General features: G+C 47.1%; 1 long non-coding RNA gene across 1 annotated transcript; it reads left to right on the top strand.

Moving 5' to 3' along the window:
• Window positions 1–2,317: 2,317 nt before the first annotated feature.
• On the top strand, window positions 2,318–12,854 carry LOC108961669 (uncharacterized). Its single transcript, XR_001990017.3, has 5 exons — window positions 2,318–2,508; window positions 3,243–3,433; window positions 5,253–5,652; window positions 10,704–10,819; window positions 12,206–12,854. It is a non-coding gene; the product is annotated as an uncharacterized LOC108961669 (long non-coding RNA).
• The last annotated feature ends 3 nt before the right edge of the window (window positions 12,855–12,857 follow it).

Here is a 12,857-nt window from a genome sequence, read left to right on the forward strand (position 1 = left end):
AGCTCTCGTGCAGTGATGGAGCTGACCACACGAGGTGCAGACAGACAACCAAGATCTTGCAGAGTCCCTCCTTGGGCTGATCCTGCTCAGATATATCGTGGCTTATTCAGTGGCAGCTGTCAAAAGTGAGTTGCATTGTAATAACTGGAAGGGAAAAGTGACAATGAAAAATAACAGTAGCCCATTTGTTCTCCAGATTTAGAGGTGTCCAGCAAAGGTGAAAATATGTCCCTGCTTTTTCATTTCATTATGATGGACGAAGAGGTCTGTGAGGAGTATGTGTTTAAATTTGATATTGGGATCTTGAGTCATTCCTACCTTTTGAGACACAATATTTAAACAGAGAGCCCAAATCAGAAGATGTTCCTGGATAGTGAAAGCGGACATGAAATGTTTGGTTAACAACACCGAGGAGAAATTATATTTAAAGATTCTACCTATTTTCTATGTGAGTGCTGAAAGAACTACAAACTAAGCTAAAAACTACCACAAGGAAACCTGTCTCCTGCTATTTCCAAAAGAAAACCAGAAAATAAATACATTTTCAAAAAATAAGGTGGTACTTGATGATTTTAAAGAGGTAGTCTCCAGCTCATAACACATGGGGAAAATAATCTCAATGTCATGAACCAGGGGCAGACCTGGAATTGCTACTGGTGGGTGACAGTGAGGCTTTGGGAATTCAAGGTTTGCAGTTTTGCAGATACTCAGACCCACCAGAGCTCTTTCCTTTTCCACAGGTTTCTTTCCTCAGACATGGAGTACAACTATGAGGCATTATACAGGACAGCTAGACTTTTACCATCTAAAATCAAGAACACGTTTGGCTGCTCCCTCACAACATGAATAAGTATTCTGCATATTCTCCTGCCCAGTTAGCCTGGGGGGTGACCATCACAATTTTTTTGTTGCATAGAGGGAAAGATAAATCTTGACCATGGCTGGGGCTGTTCTCACCTGGCAGGTTTCAGGTGTTCTTTGCCAAGGACAGTCCTGAGAAACGCCCTGCACAGCTTGACCAACTTCTCCAGCTGCCATTTTCATCACCTTTGAAACACGTTAATGCTCCAGAACGTGCCCACGAGGTTCAGGCATTGACACCTTGGTGAGGAAGTGGAGAGTGTGCAGCGTGGTTTGCTTCTCCAGTGCTTGGACTGAAGCAGATCTGGCCTTGCTGTCAAAAAGCTTTTTGGCCCTATGTGGGCTAGAGGCTTGGCCATGCTGTGCCAGCCAGGCTCCCTCCTGTGGAGAGCTGCTGGCCATGCCAGCAGCCTGCACCCTGCACAGCTCTGGCCCCACCACCCAGCCCTGCCCCTCTGAGTCCCAGCTGCAGACTTCTGTCTCAGCTCTGCTGCTCAAAGGCTTGAGACAAAAGGGCAGCCCAGGTGGGAAAACAGACATGTTTATATAAACACAGCAATACAGCTTAAATCAGGCTTTTCCACTCTAGTTTGTATCTCTCCAGACAGGTTTTTCCCTCCTTCCAGGGAGAACTTCCCAGCTGAGCCTTCAGCAGAATTACATTGCTCATGGTGTACACCAACACTGCTTCACGAAGATTTGGCTTCAGCCATCGTCCTTGGGAAACTGATTCAATTTTTCTGCATCTGGTGACTGCTGCCCAGGGTCATAGTCTTTCACAAAAGAGCTGATGCAATGCCAGGGCCATGGTGCATGGCAGCAATGAGCAGAGCTGTGTCATGGGCAGCACAGGCCATGAACTTCAGCACCAGATTTCTTTAGAAATACATGGTCTAATGTAAGGCTGTTTCCACCTTCCTAAGACCTCCCCACAGATTCACAACTCAGCTGAGGCACTGGGCTAGTGAAAAATTCTTGCAGAATTCTTTTTGTCAGAGGGTCTCATAGTTTTTCATCAAGACTGGGGACAACGAGGCACAAACCAGCCAGTGAGGTTTACCACAAGACAGTATCAGCGAGCAGATAGAGAGAAAGTTCTTTAAGAGAAAGAACTGTCACATTCCTGTCCTGGGATGCACTAACCACCCTGGTTTTGCTACCACAGTGCCAGAATGCAGATAAAATCATCAAAACTAAGTTAAGGTTCTTTTACCATAACACATTCCTTCTTAGTCTCCCCTAAAAAAAAAAAAAAAAAAAAAAAAAAGCTTTTCCATTTAGCAGTAAGTTTTGCAAGGGTATTTAATCTATTTTGTCTGGTGTTGACATCTTGGAAATTTTACTGGATATCCTCAGTTACCCCCCCAAAACTGTTGAAAAAGCCATGTACACAAAAATGCTTGCTGCAAGGGCTTTGCAAGGTTTGTTTAATGTTGTTTATTTATCTTCTTTAACAACATTCCCTGTCCCCCACTTTGTCTTTTATTTCACAGCTGGAAGTTGAAACAAGAAGAGGGGACTCAAGTAATGAGGGAATAAGCTGAAAACTGGGGACAGAAATGAACCCTATTCCAAAAATAAAGGCTTGCAAAAATTGATTTCCTGAAGAAGTATGAAGCAATTTCAGCTTTAGAGCTTTTTCTGGAGGTAGGAGAATCATGCTGTGGGTGTGGGTGCCATGGGTGCTCCATTCAAAGAGCAGTGCTGGGGTGGCTTTCCATCCTTTCACCAATGCTTTCTCTCCTCCTTACCCTCATAAAGAATCTGCTCTTCAAAGGTCTTGAGCCCACTCTGCAGAGCAGATGAACACTGGCATCATTCACCACTGCTGCCAGCAGTGTCTTAGGTTAATGGTGTCTCTGGTTTTGACAAGTTGACTTTTGGGCACAGTAACATGTTGCAGAGAAATTGGGTAGGGGACCAGGGCTTCAGAATGAGTTGGGACAGGACCTGGCTCAGTCTACAAGAGTTCAGTGTTAATGCCTGCTTGAAGGATGATGGCAGCTGCAGGTCTTTTGGGCTTGTGTGTTTCAGGAGTTCAGGTGCCAGGGAACAAATGCCAGCTCATGGGATCACTACCCTTGTTTGATGTTGTTTTCTCCCCATGCTTTCTTTTGGAAGGTGATTGTTCGTTATATTTTCACACACTCTTCCTTGTCCAGGAGAGGTAGCAAATGGCTTTCATATTTGAAGTGGAAAGCTAAGAATTGTTTAGTCACCTGGCTCCAGACACAGTGACTTGAGGAGGCTGGTATCATTTACCAAAAGTGCTATTTATGTTTACAAGGACTGGCAGCATCCTGGTCACTTGCTTGCTTTCTATCATGTTCCCCCCACCACACACACACCTTAAAACATCAACTGTTCCTCTATAAATTCAGGGGTTTCCACAAATTCCTGAAGATCCCCTGCTCCATCCTCACTCTTCAAGCATGGCTAAGCTCAGTATGGATTACCTGGGCTCCTCGGGAGGGAGCACCCAGAAGACTAGGAATGGCCAAACCCCCAACTGCCTTTGGAAAGGCAAGGGCTGGAAGAGGAAGCTGATGTTTGCCTTGCCACCCTGTTGAAGGTGAGTGGGAAATGTGGGGTTAAAGGGAGTCAATAAAGTAGCTGAAATCACTTCTGTCTCATAGCCAGGGTTAGAAGGGAATGCAAATGTAACCGGGGTGATGGCCATGGCTTCAGGCTATGGTCAGGATGGCTAAATTCCCTGCCATTGATGAGAGAATAAACTGTCAAGATAATCTTATCAGCATCAAGAATTAGGCTGATAACATGCTGATGACTGGGATAGGGTGCTTATCTCTGCACTTTGCTCATCCCTTGCCGTCTGACTCAAGTGCCACACACCCTGCCCACCCTCCTCCCCTCCTGTTACCCCAAACAGGCTTTGCTCCCAGTCCCAGGGCTGCCAGCAGCAAGAACCCAGCCGGTATTGTCTAAACAGGGCCATACAATGGGCAGCATTGTTGGTACTGGATTTTTGCCCTCATTGAAGATGACCTCACAGCCCACCCCTTGGCCACTTCAGCCAGCCCCTCGGGACTGTGAGGCTGTCTTTTGAACTCGGGTAAATAAATTGGGAGAGGAGGGGGAGAAAGGGATGGGGACCAGAGGAACACAGCGGTCTTTGTGTTGCCACCCTCTCTTCAGCACTGGTGCTCTCTGGTGTCCTTCTACCCACATCAGATATGGCAGGCCAGGTGCCAAGGAGCTGCATGCCGAGCGCCCATCCCCGCCCTTGCCTCGATGGGCAGCGGCACCTCTGCACTTCTGCAGCCTCAATTCTTCAGGCTCATCTCAGCTGGCCTGTCTCCTCCTCCAGGCCTTCCGTGCCTTCTTCTGCACATCTGCACCCTACATCTCCTGCCCCTCTCCTCAGGCTGCGACCGTCCTCCTAGGAACCCTATCCCCTGCTGCCAGCACCGTGGGCGTGCTGAGTAGGGACCTGCCGGAATGCCACCTCCTGGTGGCAGATCTGACCCAGCTGAGGTGGCGTGGGCAGTGCCGCAGTGTCCCGTGCTCCGTGGTGTCCGCCCGGCTCAGATGCACCTCACACGTCCACGATAGCCACTTGTGTCTGCGGGCGGATCTCCACCCGTGTGGGGAGAGAGGTGATGCTGCTGGCTGCAAGCGTGAGCCCTGGGGGCACATTGCCACATAGTCAGCACAGGGGGAAATTGCAGCAGCTGGGAATGGTGAGGGCCCATCCAAGGTCAGTTTGCAGCTGCCTCTTGGACAGAGCACAGTGTCCCATGCCACTGTTTATCTTGTTTATGTGCATGCTCTGCATCATTGCTTTCTACCCTGTCTCCTTGCTGCAACAGCAGCCTGACCTTTTGATGACTGTCCCAACATTTAGGAGAACAAAAATAGTTTACCAAAGTTAAAAATAACCTGGGGTCTAAAGATTAGGGAGATGTCTCCCTTACATACTTTCTGGCTGAATCTCAGATATTCATTTTTATCCTGGAGAAGTTTCTGATAGACTCCTGTTAGGGCAAGCAGGCATACTCAAGCAGGGAGTGGGGTTGCCCTAAGAATGCACACATGCTGCTGGGATAAGAAGCAGGAAGGACAAAGGAGAAACTTGCTGGACACTCAACCCAATCCTCAATGCTTATCAATGGCACACAGACAAAAACCTCGAAGATGGGGTGTGCCTCTCCCTGTCTGCTGCTTCTGACTTTGTCTACATCCATACCCCTGTTGCTTTTAAAGTGAATGTTTTCTTTCCTCTTGGACAACAGGACTAGAGCAGAGAGCTTTGTACTCCTCCAGAAGCCAGCATTGCTTTTCCTCTTTTCGCTCTCTGCTTATCCCAGTGAAGAACTATATATTGTCAGCAGCATTTTATTGATTTGGGGATTTTTTTTTTTTGCCTGCAGGGATGGTGCTCCTGTCTTTGTCTTCATCCTTTTGCAACTGAAGATTCTTCAGGATTCCCCTCTGAGCAGAATGCCTCCCCACCATGGTGTATAGGCTGCAGCAGTGTGCATGGCTGGCCCAGTAAAGGACATATTGAGTCCTTAAGGAGAAACGTCCTACAAGCTGTTATGTTTCTGCCCAGTAAAACGTCCTACAAGCTGCTATGTTTCTGGCCAGGAACATTTTTAGGTTTCCTTGTTTGCTCCTTTACTTGCCTGCCTGGTTTTGCTGCCTTTTCAGGTCTTTAAAGAACTTGTCTACCCTGTCTCCTCTAAAGAACAGAGCTGAAAATACTCCTGCCTTTCCATGTCTACCTCCTCACTTAAAGGGCTGCAGACTTCTGGGTTCCTGTTAGTTTTGGTGAGTAAAAATGTCCCATATTAACCTGGTGTTTGTGTTTGGAGTGTTAATAGAGAGAATGTTCTGTTGCAAGTGTAAAAGAAATCCTGAGCAGGTAACACTGAGGGGACCCTGCAGCCCAAGCAGATGATAATCTGCTCTTAGCTACTTCTGTTACCTTTTTAAAGCATCCTCATTTTGTCTCTAAAGTCTTGTGACAGTACTAATGCAGCAGTCTCATTCAGAATGTCAGACTACAAAGGCTTCCTACAAAGTCTGGTCCTCACGGTACTGGAGAGGTGACCAGATGATTGATCACCACACACATTCACACATTCACACAGCAGGCATTTGGTATGTTTCGGAAGGTGTGTGTTTTCCTTTGTCCAGCTGTGTTTGAGAGGATCATGTTTGCAGGGGATTCAGGTATAAACTTCAAGAACAACCAATGTTGAAAATTACTTCAACCTTCTCTAATTGATAATGCCAGGTGATTTTATTCCTGATTCTTCAAGAAAAGAAAGTAAGGTAAGGGTGAAGTAGCAGAATTTTATGGCTTTTGGTATAGAGTTGCATGACATTATAACCACTGTTCTTATCCTCCTAATTTTACCTAGATGAAGATAGTTGGGAGGTTTTGGGAAACTGGGCTAAGAGCCCCCACTTTCAGTCTGAGGGTTGCTGGAACAGCTCTGGGATCCATAGGTGCAGTACAGCTGCTTTGAATATTCCTGGTGATACACGTGAAGACAGACCAAATTTGTTCCTCCTGTAGACTGTACTGGGCTAGGAAGAGTAGAAAATGTGTTGCAGGTCACCCTGCTTAGATTTCCAATAAGATCTTGGTAAATGGGCTACTGAACGAAATAATAGGATGCAATTCACCAGACAAGTACAAAGCTCTGGTTTGAGGTGAAGAGTCAACTATCCCAACCTACACTGGGAGAGTAACTTGGTGAGACAGCAGTTCTACAGATAAGAGTCTGTGGACAGCAGTGGAGCGTGTGCTCACAGTGCCACACTACAAGCAGGGAGAACTGTAGGTGTACAAATAGCGGCATACGACAGACACAAGGAGTGACTGTCTGGTTCTGCTTGGCACTGGGGACACCCAAGGCCTGAGGGATTTCTTTGTTTGTCCACTGTGCCAGTTTGCTTTTTAAATAGCCTGCTGACTTGGTGGTGTGCCCTGGGAATAACAACTCTGAAAAAGGATTTGCATGTAAAGATTAGCAACTCTAAAACTTGAAGAGCCTCCCTGAACAGTAAAAATATCACACAGGGAGAATCCAGACGAAATCCTTTGCTGCCTGTCCTGCAGCAGCAAAGTTTTGGTCTCATGTGTGATACTCAGCTGTAGAGCTGTGGGGGATAAATGCCTGTCAGGATGGTTCCTCTCAAACCCCTGTCAAGAGACTGCAATGTCTCCTGCCCGATGATGTTCCCATCTGATCACAGCTTCTGTAATATGCTGAGAGCACCTCACAGATACTCCAGGATCCCAGATACCATGCCTGAATGCTGAGATAGAGTGAATCTGGAAAGGACTAGAACACAGACAGGAGCTAACTGGTGTGCAAACACACAATGTGCTTGCCAGAGACTGTTTTGGCCCCAAGTCCTTCTTCACCTTCTCTTTCTCAATCACTCAAGAATATCCTGTAAAAAACTGGCTCAATCAGGTGATTGTCTCATCCCTGAATAGCAATCACATGCAGTACCTAATCCCAAAACTGACGACAGACTCTTGGTGTTCAAATGGCCACCTAAGCCTTTCCCATCTAGTACCTATAAAATATAAACTTCATGGATTATTTGGAATTACATGGTGAGGAATAAAGAGAGAAAAATAAGTACCGTGCAGCATGGGACTGTGCAGGTTGAATGGATATAATTGCATTGTAGACAAATGATTTTCATCTAAACAATTATTTGGTTACAAAAAACCAGAGAATCATTTGCAGCTCCTGAGGAATCTGTTTCTCTGGTCTCTAGCCAGGACTTGGCTAGCACCTTTCCCCAGAAGAACAGTGAAGTGAGCTCAGGACGTGCTGAAGTAAAACTGAGCAGCTCTCTGGTGTCCAGAGGATTCCTGTCTTGGTTTCCAAAGATTTCAGGGTTCCTTCTTTTGCATTTCCTCCCTGTGGCTCACAGCTGGATCTCAGGAGGTGCCAGGCCTTCAGATGCAGGGATCCTGTCCTTCTTCTGGTGCTGCTGGATGTAGCACATTTATTTCACCCCTGGGTACACGGTATCTCCTCTTCATCATGTGTTAATGTGAGCCTTAGCCATAGACTATGGGAAAAACAACATCAGAACATCAACTGCTGACACTTGACAGCTGCTAGAGGAGGGGGAGAGGGATACTCCTGCAGCAGGTATCAGAGATGCCTGATGTTTTTCCCTGGATGACCCTGATTTCAGTATCTTTCATTGCTAAAGTTTGCTCCAGGCATGACAGGAACAGGCAGGGTGAGTTCCCTGTCCAGGAGTGAGTTACATGACAGTTAACCAGTGCCTAGGATTTACGTTTGAACTGCTAATCCAGTTTTATACCCCCCAGCCCCACCCTTTGGACTTTTCATAAATTATTCCATACAGGACATTGGCATTGTCTGCCCCTGCCAGAGGCCCTAAGAGGTGGAAGTATTCCTAAAGACAATATGCAATGATTAAATTGCAAAGAGCCCGGCAACTTTCAGCAGATGGCCACGGTATGTCCTCTATAGCATATAGGATCTGCCACTCGTGCTGTAGCTTGTGCATGATATGCACGGATCAGTAATCAGCTAGAGAAAGTTTCCCAGGTGGAATAAATTGCACTCCCTTCATCACAAACACCTGCACTGGTCCTCAGGTGGGATTGGTTGATAGCTGAGTGCTCTGCTGAGCATTTAAAGAAGCCTGGCTACCTTGCTCCTGGCTGCAGGATATTGCTGCTGCTTTGTTCTGGCGAGGGCAGGCTGGGTCTTGTTGAGGCTGTGCTGGGTCTGGCCATGTTGTCCTTGTTAAACAGGGTGACAGGCAGTAATTGACTGAGTTTGATAAAGGACAAGCCTAATGTGGTATAGAAAGTGAGTGCTGGTGGGATTGGGATTTCAAACGCTTGTGGCTGCCGGGGAATGTAGTTCGAGGCCGAAAAGCCACCTGAGGAGGGGGCAATGCTGGCAGGGCGGACCAGCTGCACGAAGGGCACAAGACGGGCGTGTCCCGGAGCTGCGCTGCGCTGCGCTGCCTGCCCCGGGAGACCTGCGGCACCCGGGCAGCGGAGGTCGGTGCGTGCGGCCACGGCCGCGCCGGGAAGGCACCCGCTGGGACATGCGCTCGGCAGCGGGCGCCAGGCCCTGCAGAGGGAGCGCACCGGGGGCACTCGAAGGGGCGGCGCGGGGCGGTGCGGGCAGCAGCACAGTGGGCGAGGCGCGCTCGCCCCGGCCGAGCCGCAGATAGCGCGGGATGCGCGGGCGGAGCGCTGCCGCCACCTGGCGGCCGGGGCCGGGCGGAGCGAGCGGGGCCCGGCCCGGCCCGTGCGCTCCCGCGGGGCTGCGGCGGCGGCAGGAGCGGAAGGCTGCGGGGGCATCTTTGGAGCATCCCGCGGCGCTCAGCTGAAGAATTTCACCCCAGCTGAGATGGGCGCACCTGTCTGAGGTGGGCTGGACTGCCATCGCTGAGAGATTTGAACACTATCCTCGTGGGATTCCTCCAAAAAGGCAGAAAAGATCAATGATGCTCCAAGTGAGCTTTTCCAAACAGGGCAACCCTGTGCTAGTTCGTAGCCAAGTGCTAAGTACTGCCCAGTAAACCTCGGTGGTCACAACAGGGAGTTTAAGTGCTTTACTAAGCTCATAAGCATGTAACTGAGGAGTAGATGAAAAGCACTGAAGTAGAAATAGTAGCTAATGAAAACAAACAATATTTCAAGACTTACTGTGAATAAACTGAAAAAAGCCACAGGCGTTACCTACACTTCAGAGATTAAATGCTTTAAAAAGTGCTGGTGCATCTAAGAGTGGGAATGCCAGCAGGCACACAAATTCTGGAGGAGGGAAACAATTCCATAACAGAGACCTTTTTACTAGTCTCCCATTATATGAATTATGCTGGACGTAGAAAGCTGGATGTAGCACTGTCATTCTCCACCATGCTTGCTTCTGTTAGCAAAGTGGATGGAAATGACAATCTCATCTCTCACATCTGATTCATCCTGCTATTTTTTTCCCCAATGTGTTAATGGACCATGTATTAATGCAACGTTCCCCAAAAACCAAGAGGGAGCAGCATTCCTTCTTCTCATTGCATTTATTCAACACAAGCTTGCAGCCTGCTGTGTTCTCAGTGATATTATACAGAGACTCTCTTGCATCTGGCAGATAGCTGGATTGGGGAAGAAATCTTTGGTCTGAGTCCTGCTTTGTCTTTGTGGGGACAGTGGCAGGTGTTTGCTTGTGATATGCCATGGGACACAGATTGTGTGCGTCTCTCTTCTTGCTGGCTGTGATAAATCTGGGTAAAAGGAGTAGCCTGTATCCAAACATCCTGGTACTGACAGCAGCCCAGCTTATGAGAAGTGACTCCTTGAGCCCCTTGATGGAAGTTCCCCGACTTGTGACAGGTGTGGGTCACCTCTGGGAGTAAACTGTGGGTTGGCTGGCATCCCAGAGCTGGTTTCGTTGCACAGGAGGAAATACCTTTTGTTTTGAAGCTGGTCCTCCTGAGGCCCTTCTGTTTTTTTAGGTGTGGTGCTCAGCTGGGCGTTCATCACTGCCCACGGTGTGTCAAGCACAGACTTTCTCCCAGCAGTGCCAGTTGGCCCAGAGAGCTCCTGGGAGCACAGAGCGTGTCTGCTGCACGTGTGTGGGGTAACATGCCCACACATGGATCTGCACAGCTGCACAGGTTGCAGTGAAGGCTCAAGAAAACAACACCCTGCAGAGTGACTGTAAAGGTTCTTCGTAATCAAAACTGTATTTAGAGATCAAGAACATTTAGTTCTGTGTTACAAAAAGAGGGGGAAATCAACATTATCTTGTAAAGGACCTGATAACTTCATCCTATACCTGCTTCTTTCTGCTCAGGTGAAGTTGCACATGCACAGTCCCTGTGAATTTGCAGCCAGCCAGTGAAGTCCCCACTGAAGGCCACTGCATGGGTACATGAAAGTAAGAGAGCTCTCCAATGTGTTAGGAAATATGTAAGTGTTAGTAAATGTCTTTGTACAGATGTTTATGAAAACTTACTGCTAAGTTGTACATCACGGTAACAAGTTTTTATAGGTTGTTTTCAACCTGTCCTTAGTTAAAATGTCCTTCACTCTCTCTTCTCCTTCTCCTCCTCAGGCAGATTTATCTTGACAGATTGGAGACATGTAGGGCTGCTTACTGAAACAGTTCTTATATCTTGGCCTGCAGAAAGCACCTTTTGTGCTGGTTCCTCACAAGTCTCTCATGAGATGGTTGGATTCTCTAGCCACTGAACATAACTAGAATAAGAATGGTGTTATTTAAATGTAGATAATATCCACCTGTTTGATGCAGAAAAAGAGATTGACAGAAGACTTCATTTAAATGAAAAGTAATGAAAGCACATGAACATTAATACACTGTGCTGGGAAATTTTTCAAAATGTCTCATGAGCGGTTTACTCAACACCAATGTACTGTGCTTGGAAGTCTGGTTTTTTATTTCTGATGTTTAACAGTTGATTAGTGCTGTCACCACCATTTTCCCTTTCCCTCTTCCTGATGCAATCCACAGAGATAACAACTATCTCTAACTCTGTTTATGTTGCCTGGAAGTGGGAACCAAATTCTTGTGTTGATGAGAACCCGCTGAAAATGGATTATTGCCAAGAGAATTAACATAGCACCCAAAGTAAGAAAACAGGAACTTGGATATAGAAATTGTTTATGCATGGCTGTGTCTCTTTCTTTTTTTGTTTTAGTTGCAGTGAAGAGTGACTGTAGAGTGCTGTGTACTGCTAAACTTATATACAAGATTTCTCAAGAACATGGCATCTGTAAAACTTTAAACTTCAGTGATGATGATGATGAAGGTCCTGAAAGAAAACTAAAAGTGTTGTTCAAAATCTGTGCTGAAACTGATTCTGTTATAGAGCTGGATGCATCTGTCCTGGTCCTCTACCAGCTCTATTCAGCACAGAAAGTTGGTCTGTAGCTGGTGTCCCAGCATCACCTCTAGCTGGTGAAAACATTCCTGCCAGGGCCACTTCAGTGGCTGGTGAGCTCCAGCACAGCCTGGCCTCTTGGGTCTGGTGAGCAGATTTGCCTTCAGCCCCAACAAGTGACTGCTCTTATTAACTGATAGGACTTTTTTCTAACCATGACATCTAATTCAGTGTCTGAGAGTGCTTTTTTGGGGGGAGTTTATGAACTCTTTGGTGCTCTCTTCTCTTTAAACAAAGGAGTTAAGTGTGGGATATTGTCTAAAGGTCTGTGTGCTTGGCACACTGACAGAGAAACTTCAGTGGCTGTGGTACATTGTCTTATTCCAACGTGCTGAATCCTGTTGTGATAGTGGTTTCTGGTTTTAGAAACAGTCTTCCCTGGTATCTCTGCAAGGTTTCTTCTAAGCCTGCTGAAAAATGGATCTCGGCAAAGAAGGGAAAAAGAAGAATGGAGAAAAGAAATTCTGTTGGTTGGTTTTCACAAGAATGAAAATTTGGCAAATAAGGTCCAAGGCACTGTAAGGAAAAGAGATGTGAGGTAAGTGCTCACAGATGCTTCCAGACACACACTGTTCCTTAGCCAGGATATAGTGCTGCTCCACACAGGCTTTCATCAAACACCACCAAAGAGGGCAGAGCAGAGTGATCTATGAGGTCCTAAAGTCTGGATCATATTCTTCCCCACATCTGACACATCTCCTATCATTCAAGTTACTGGCTGAAAAGGAGTGTTTTGGACCCACATAAATTGAGTCACCTCATGCTGCCCATAAAGTGTTGCATGTGTTTCCTTAATTATAGAGTGCTCTTGGTTCTGCCTGGTGTTAGGCTCTTCAAAATCAGGTGACACAGACATGACATGTCTTCTGGGCTCGGTGGTGACTTGGTCTTTCAATACAGGACAGTGCCACCCCTTTCATGACCTGCTCTGTGCCCCAGCCTCTGAGAAGTCAGATCTGCACTGTACCTGGCTCCTGAAGGATGGGGTGGGATGTGCTGTGTCACAGGCAGCAAGAGCTGCACTGTGAAAAAAAACCCACATTCCC

The sequence above is a fragment of the Serinus canaria genome, chromosome 6 (assembly GCF_022539315.1).
Source record: "Serinus canaria isolate serCan28SL12 chromosome 6, serCan2020, whole genome shotgun sequence".
NCBI lineage: Eukaryota > Metazoa > Chordata > Aves > Passeriformes > Fringillidae > Serinus > Serinus canaria.